This window comes from Danio rerio, chromosome 7, assembly GCF_052040795.2.
Source record: "Danio rerio strain M-AB ecotype USA chromosome 7, GRCz13ab, whole genome shotgun sequence".
In the NCBI taxonomy this organism is placed as follows: Eukaryota; Metazoa; Chordata; class Actinopteri; order Cypriniformes; family Danionidae; genus Danio; species Danio rerio.
In genome coordinates, this window is record NC_141027.1 from 4,298,278 (window position 1) to 4,306,948 (window position 8,671).

At 37.5% G+C, this 8,671-nt stretch overlaps 1 protein-coding gene across 1 annotated transcript in view; it reads left to right on the forward strand.

Moving 5' to 3' along the window:
- The window catches only part of si:ch211-225k7.4, a 494,418-nt gene that overhangs the window by 380,559 nt on the left and 105,188 nt on the right, over positions 1-8,671 (forward strand).

Consider the following 8,671-nt stretch of genomic DNA (forward strand, 5'->3'; position numbering starts at 1 on the left):
CCCTTTCTCCTCCTTTTCTCCTTTACAAAAAGGGGAGCTCTCGAGAACCACCTGATCTCGTACTCCCCTCACATGCTCTATGGACCTGGCGGGAGCCCTGGGCTCAACTATCTCCGAGCTCAGGGTTCTATCCCGGGACAGCATGCCAAACCTGCTTACAGCTGTCAAGCAATATCTAAGTGTGAACTCTTGAACATATGTTGAGTAAAATTTGTCTTTGCTTGACATTGCAGCCTGCCATTATCAATGTAAAATGCATTCAAACAAGCATCTATACACCTAATTATTGACGCTGTTTTATTTAACAAACAACAAAATAATAAAAAGAATTAACAACACCACAGTGACAAATACAGCTTTGCACTAAATGAGGATGATCTGATTCTAAACATGAGGGAACTGAAGGTGAAGTTTGATAACCAAGCAAAACAAAACAAGTAACATTAATTAAATATTGACCAATAGAAGATCAAAACATGACCTCTACAGAAATCTATACTATGGAGCAATCGCTCGCTCCAAGTCTAATCGAATTGTTTTATCCCACCCTTTTTCGCAGTGCCTTACAACATAATTTCATAAGCTCAAACTTTAGTGACCGCAGCTGCGAAAAGGGGCGGGATTAAACAAGATGATCAAAGATTTAAAAAAAGAAGCGATAGTTTTGATCCTTGATTGGTCTCACGCAGTCATGTGATACAATTTCACAGGTCAGAGTTCACCAAGCTTGAACTTTGCACCGCAGCAACCTGCGAAACTTGACACATGACCCTGCGTTTCCGGTCATGATTCATTTGCGTGCGTATGAATAGTAGTCTGTGGGACGAAAAGCCCAGTGTGACCGCAGCTTTAGGATCCAACTTTGATCAAACACAGCTGTATTTAATTGCAAAGTGCTCCTTTAGATCCTACTTAGTTGGTTTTGATCAAGGTTGGAGCTGAACTCTGCAGGAAGGTTTGATCTCCAAGAGCAGGATTGTGCCCCCCTGATCATTCAAACAAATTGGTATAGTTACTTCCTTTAAGTAATGTTTTAAACACATTACAGGAGGAGCATGTGCAGATTTTTTTGACAACTCTTAATTCATCACTGACACTCAAACTAGTATCCAATCAGCATAAGACTAAAGTCTTATTAAAAAAAAATCAAACATGTTCTTCTGACTTCAGTATCCTTCCACCACCCTGACTCGGATCTCTCTCTCCTGACAAGGGAAAAAGTTGGGCAATATTTGATGCATTTTGAGCAGAGTTCTGACTCCTATGACTCTACTTTGAATCTGGCCAAATTTCAGTTTTGTCATGTATTGCTTGCTATGCTGTAATTGTGTACTGTACAGAGAAAACAGAGGGGATTTAAACTCTCCCATTTGGCAGTTGGATAGTTTTCTTAAATTTTGGTCAGCTTTTGTGAGGGAATCACACAGCTGAATTAGACCTATAAACCAATTGAGTTGAACTCCATTTTTGTGCCCTCACTGCACACTTCCGGCTTCATTGAGGTGCACTGGTGCAATAAACGAATTCCAGAATGCACAGAAACCATTTAAGTTCATGTGTATATTTTTTCACAGTGATTGTCATTCCAAAGCAGATTTACAAATAGGTGTGCATTAAAAAGAGTATTATATTCTTTTGATATATTTGTAAGATACATATGTTTTTAGGATGTTGTTGTGCTTTTAATTTTTTCTTTCCATCTAAGCTATACACCCCATATACTGATTTCCCAAGTACTATTAAACGAAAAAGAAGCAGGTGTTAAGTGTTCATTTTAATAAACACAATGTGTGCAGTCAAGCCACTGCTAAGTAATTGGACCGTAGAGCACAAGCACATCAATTGTGAGCTTTGGCCTTAAAGTGCATGAAATCATTTCATACGAGTTGGTAGCATGTTAAAATTGCATGGAAATCACAAAGAAGTTTAACAGTGTATGCCCGGGCCAATACAAGTTAAGATGTCTTTAAGTATAGAGCCCTCTGCCCAGACAGCATGCCAAATATGAATGTACTTTATTGCTAGAGGTCATAAAGTAGTCAGTCTTAATGTTTTGTAAACACAAGCAAGTATTTGTTGACTCCTCCTGAGAGATTCCCTTCATATATAAAACTTCCAATTTTACTGCTTCCTCTTCTAAAGCTGGGATTGTGTGTAAGGACTCTGGCAAAGTCATAGGGTTACATCCGAAGACAACAGATTGCACACCAGCATCGAAGAGTAAAGGCACAGGCACATTAGAGTTTGAGCATGCAAAATTCTGTTGTACCACGCTGGGACAGGAAAGGCATGATTAGATGTTGATAAAGCAAGCAATTGCTCCATATTTTCACATTTCTGTAAAGAGAGGTCATGTTTTGATCTTTTATTGGTGATGAAAGTTCACCAAGCTTGAACTTTCGAATGTAGCGACATGCAAAATTTGTTGCACAAGCTTGCATTTTCAGTCTGCTGCATTTGCGTGGAAGTCTATGGGGTGAAATTTGTGTGTGACAGTGGTGAAATGGTCTTGGTATAATGGTTCCTTTCTAAAAATGGTAGGGTAAGTGTAATACCAGATGTATTTGTAACAGGGGAAAGAGTACAAGTTGTATCTTAATTCATATACCTTGGAGCTTGGATAGATTCAAAACTATCATTTAAGTCACAGGTTAAAAAGGTTTGCAACCGAGTCAGATTCGGTTTAGCAAATTTTTGATTATTCGTGATCAGATGTCATGTGAGGCTGCCCTAATCTAATATCACACCATGATCATTTCTCATATCACTTATTGTTTAACCACTTGGTCCCAACCTAGTATTACTACTTTGAAGCCACTTGAATCATTATACAAACAATCCATAAAAACCCTTGATAAGAAATCAGTTCAATTTCACCACTGTTAAATATTAAAGAAATACAACCTGCTTAGTTGAGAAATTTTAATTAAATAAGTACATACCTTTTTAAGTTTTAAGACTTTACAAAACCCAACTTCACTGCTAAATCAGTTTGTGAATATTAGAACGACTGCTCACCGAACTACTAGAGGTGGTGAAAGAGGGGACTGCATTATTCCTCTCAAGAAAGGTAAATTCAGGCAGTCTGTATTTTCAGTGGAAGCTGCTAAGGAATGGAACTCCATCCCACCAACAATTAGAAGATCAGGCATTTTTCATTCTTTTCAGTCTCATGTTAAAAATTGGTTATTGATAAATAAGCATTAGTACTGTATTCTTGACACTTATTTGTACTGTTTGTCTTTGGCTTTTTGTCTTCTTCTGCCATCAGTCTGTTTTTGTTTTTACTTTTTAAATTGTATTTTATATATGTAAGTGTATTTAATGTTTTATGCTGTGGTTCTATTTTAGGTGTGACTTTTTAACCTTCTGTAAGGGGTCTACAGATGAAAAATAGCTATTCTTGGCCAGTTCTGGCACATTTTACAGTAATGTTTATTATTGTGCATCGACCCTGTAAACAAATAAACTAAACTAATACAAATGGAACATATGTGTGGTTTCTGAAAAAAAAAAAAAACAATCACTACAGATGTTTCACAATAAACATTAATAACTGAACAGCACACAACCCAAGTATAATAAACAATAATCTACTGTCCCAGTAGATTATATGAGCGCAATTCTCTGAGTGTCCACAAGAGCACATGAATGCAGCATGGTAGAGTCTTAAGCTGCGTCCCAAATCGCATACTTATGCACTATTCTACGCCATTTTGTAGTATAAACAGTGTAAGTAGTGTGTTCACACTGAAAACTCTAAAAATCATAACTGCACTTTAATTACCCGGATGATGCACTCATTCAGCCGCTAAAATGTAGTGTGTAATGATGGACACTTCACGCACTCAACGACCGCAGGTTTGCTTACGTAGCGGAAGGGGCGGAGCTATCGGACAAAATAAAATTTATTTTGGATGGTGAAAGCAAAATTCTCCAACGAGAGTGATTATAGCGCCTCCTGATGGTGAATGCGGCAATACTCACGGCAGGTATTATTTGATAATTCTGTTGTTTATTTCACTGATTTGGCAACCGTCAAACGTCATCAGGGAAACGGTTTGAATTTCCGCTTAGTAAAAAAACATTAGTGTGCCATTTGGGACGACACTACATACATATACTATCCTGTTGAGTGTGTAAGTGCATATGTACATAGTGCATGAGTGCATAGTGTATAGTGTGCCATTTGGGACGCAGCTTTTGTCTGGGCATGTGCAACATGAATGATCACCACATGTACCTAATTATCTTGACATAACGAGCACATATGTAGCAGATCGTAATCTGTACATAATAATAACAATTTGCACTGGAAACAGCAGAATAGCTTCCTTTTCTCTCACACGCACACAATTCAAACAAAAGTGGAGGACAAACTCCACACGTCTTGCCTCTAGTGATAGGAAGATCGGATCATTTTACTGACTTGAATCTTTGAGTCTCGCTCAGAGACATTTCGTTCATTTGGTTCAATTTGCCAAAATAATATTAAAATGTTACGATTTGCTTTCAAACACATCTACAACTAGCCCAAAAGGCTGATCACACGACAAATAAGTCTTAAATAGAATACTATATGAAGGAGAAAATAATAATTCAATGTTTACCTGCTCTTTTGTCTATGAAGGCATGTTGTCTCTTTGCTCAGATCACCTCTTCATGTCTTCAAATGTCAGTGGTTCGCTCACGCTACACTGACAGTCACATATAATCTTAACCAAATGTACACAGTCTGAGCCGATAGGAGCCATGATGATTAGTTCACCTTTCAACTCTTCTGGTTCTTTAGTCGTTCGCTCATCACGTGACAGAATAGCTGCGTCCCAAATTGCATACTTATGCACTATTCTACGCCGTTTTGCAGTATAAATAATGTAAGTAGTGTGTGAAAAGTCACTGAAAAGTCTAAAAAATCATGAGTGCAATTTAATTACCCGGATGATGCACTCATTCAGCCGGTAAAACAAAATGTGTAATGATGGACACTTCACGCACTCAACGACCACAGGTTTGCTTACGTAGCGGAAGGGGCGGAGCTATTGGGCGCACATGTTGGATAACAGTTCAATTCTTTTTCTGGCTCTAAACACATATGATTGGCCTGTGAGGAATGAATGACTCAGACCCGATAGAGGACTCGAGAGATGAACGGATCAATTATTTTTCTAAACGCATATGATTGGCTTCTGCCTTTCCGCGGTAAACAACTCAAAAGACTTGAACGATACCACCTACACAAATGTGCGCATGCGCGGATGAACGAATCACTCCCTGAGAGAATTCGTAGTTCCCGAGTCATATTGAAGATTCATTTAAAATAAGCTAACAAACCATGAAATCAGAGCACAATTCAGATTCAAATAGTAAATTATTAATTGTTGAAAACAATTAAAATGATTAAAACATTCCAAATGGATTCACACATGAACAATTTTACAATTTGACTTAACATGAAACATACCTGAATCACATGGGACACTCTGTCACGACTCTTAGACAAGGAGGATTCAAATGCGAGTATTTTAATGAACAGAGGACACACGAAAGTTCAAACAAAAGAGAGCCACAGGCCACAATGAAGACATCAAACAGACAGCAGAGAATACTGGGAGACACCAGTCAGGAACAAGGACAACAAACGGACTGATAATCAGCACATACCACAGGAGGAATTATATAGCCAGCCAAATAAGGGTCAGCTGGAGGAAGATAAGTCAGCTGATGACATCAGCTGATTCTAGCACGCTGTCAACACAAAAGGTAAACAAACACACACCCTCACACATGACAACACACAAGGCATGATACATAACATACAGGAGGAACACACAGATCCATAAACCGTGACACACTCAATCAGAAATAAACTCTCCACGCTTTCCTCTTTTCTCACACACACTGTGCACAATATTAAACTCGCATAAATATCAGAATTTTTTTCAATATTATAAACTGACTGAATAAAAACTAGGGATGGCTGACGTGAAACTGACGTTTCGACACAGTGTTGAGATCCCTAAGCGCAAGTGTTTCGAAACACTGCAACGAAGCATGATCTGAAACAGCCAAGTCACGTGACTAAAAAGTTTCGAAACACCTGGTCACGTGACTAAAGCGATTCAAATCATCGATCAGCTTTGAAGCCTTTCGAGAACTGCCGAATATACATTTTAACTGCCAAGGTCATGAAAACTCCTGTTTCTCATGGCCTAGCGGACTTTGCGTGTACATGCTATTCCTGTGATTTAAATTACTTTCGGCTTCGAATCCCGACTTGTACAAACATTCCAAAATCATGGTTTTATATATTTTAATCTTGTTTCTGTTTTGTGTAGCTTAAATGGGACCCAGCTGTGGTTACGCCATCAATTCAGCATCATTTTTGTAACACTGTAAAACAACAATTAATATTTTTACAGTACTGTGATGGTTGGGTTTAGAGGTAGACGTTAATAAAATACAATAAATGGGAAATTTAATGAATAATATTAATAATTATTGTTAACTTCAGGCCACAGTGTCTGATATAGCAACAATCCTGTTTTAAGACCAAAACAAGACAAATTTATCCACAAAGTGTTTATTCGGTTGTCAGACCAATGTTACAACAAAACAATACAAGAACACAGCATTACCAACTGGTATTAAAGCATTTCAAAATAGCTGTATCTGCCTGGATTCGAATCCACTATCCCCACATGGTAGTCAGAAACCTTAACCGCTCCACTAAATTACTTGAAAGTTCAAGTCTAAAAAAATGGGGTTTAATGCCTCAATTTGCTCAACTGTTCTGTTGAAGCAGTTTCAGTGCAATACATAAAAATAACCACTAGGTTACAACAAATGGTGAAATAGGTATTTAAGTATTAAGTTATTCTCTTCAGAGATTTTTAAAAATGGGTTATATCTTATATAATTATATTTTTTTGATTTTATGGAATTATAAAAGCTTATTTATCATGTAAGGATTTTATAGTGTTTTTATAGTGATGTTTTTTATGTTCTTGTTGGGTCTGTTGCAACGTAATTTCGTTCTGCATTACAATTCTATTGTGATGATTTGAATGACATAAATAAAGGAAACTGAACTGAAACTGAAACTGAAGTGCCACTGTAGAGTGGGGCTTTAAAACGTTTAGAAGCTTCGACACATTTGCTTCGACTGTTTCAGTGTTTCATGAAGCCTCGCTTTGCCCACCACTAATAAAAACGATCCTAAACCTATTTTATGCAACATTATTTGAAGTTCAATCGAACAGACCATATTAAACATACTAATTCAAACACAAGTAGAGGAGAAACTTTCACATGTCTTGCCTCGTCAGCGTCTGAACTCGAACGCAACTCTCCCGCACTCTCTGTGAACAAAACGTGCAACACTGATTCCTACTCCCAGTAGGTATATAATACATAAATTAATTGTTTTTAGTTTTGGGAAGTTCATCAAAGAATATTATCATTAAAATGAACATTTCTCTTCCCTACTGGCTACACATACATGACATGTCATGCATATGCAGTAGTAACAAACTGAAATGTGTACATATGAACATATAACTACAACTTGTACTTAAACACTTGATATTTCCTGAGTTTAAGCATGTAATACAAGCAGTATTGTGCAAACAAGCTACTACAGGTAGTACAATAACAACAGCTGATCATTAGTCGATAACTTTATAAACAGTGATCACTTACCTTTAAGACAAGCACACTGTAACACAGTATACCACAATTCGATGTTATGTCCCTTTTGCCGAGTGAGTGAGGCAGCAGGTGTGTTGTCCAGCATTATCTCCTGTGTGCACTGTCACTCTCAACAAGTTCTCTGCACAGCCCACCTCAATGATGCTGCGTTGCATTGTGCACAATGATTAGTTGGTGTCATCCGGGATTTAGACGTCAGTGGTCCTTTTGCACAAGTGGGATAATAAAATAGGTGGGAGGCAGGCACATGTGAAGTACCTGGTTATGTATAAATCATTACAAAATTCAAGCAGGTCAGTTATTGCATGATTCAAATTGTCTGAGACATCAGACAAAATGCACAAAAAAAAAAAAAAAACTCTACAAAAGTGAACATTTAACCTGTTGTCACTTTTAGGGTACATATTCCAAACTTTTTAATCCAATGTCTTTGCTCTGAATATAACATAGCATACATTATATAGACTACTAAAAAACTAAGTAAAGCATGAATTGTTAGATGATTTCATGGGATCTAGGTTTTCTGGTGGTGCAGCGACTTCCTTTAGTAACATCTAGCGGATTCTTAAGAGGAAATGAAGCACTCAGTCAAGTTTACCTTATTTTGTACATTAGATTCCACTTTAATGAAACTATATTAAACAATCTCGATTAATGTAACCATTAAGCAGAGCATGGTGTGTTTAACTAAAGATTTTAGACCTAGGGTGCAGCCATCTTGGAATGTCGCTGTGTCTGACGTCACGGGGTTGGTTGAGATTCACCGGCTGAACAGATAAAGTGGAAGTAAAGGAGACTGTAAAGCCTAATTTAACCCAATGTGTGAAGTTGTGGATGTGGAGCTGCTGCAAATACAAGCATCAGATGTGTCTAATATAAAAGTATATATATATTTATACTAAATTCTTTTTTCCCCTTTTTAATTACCGATCATTTGATGCGCTTGAGTTCACTCTGTATT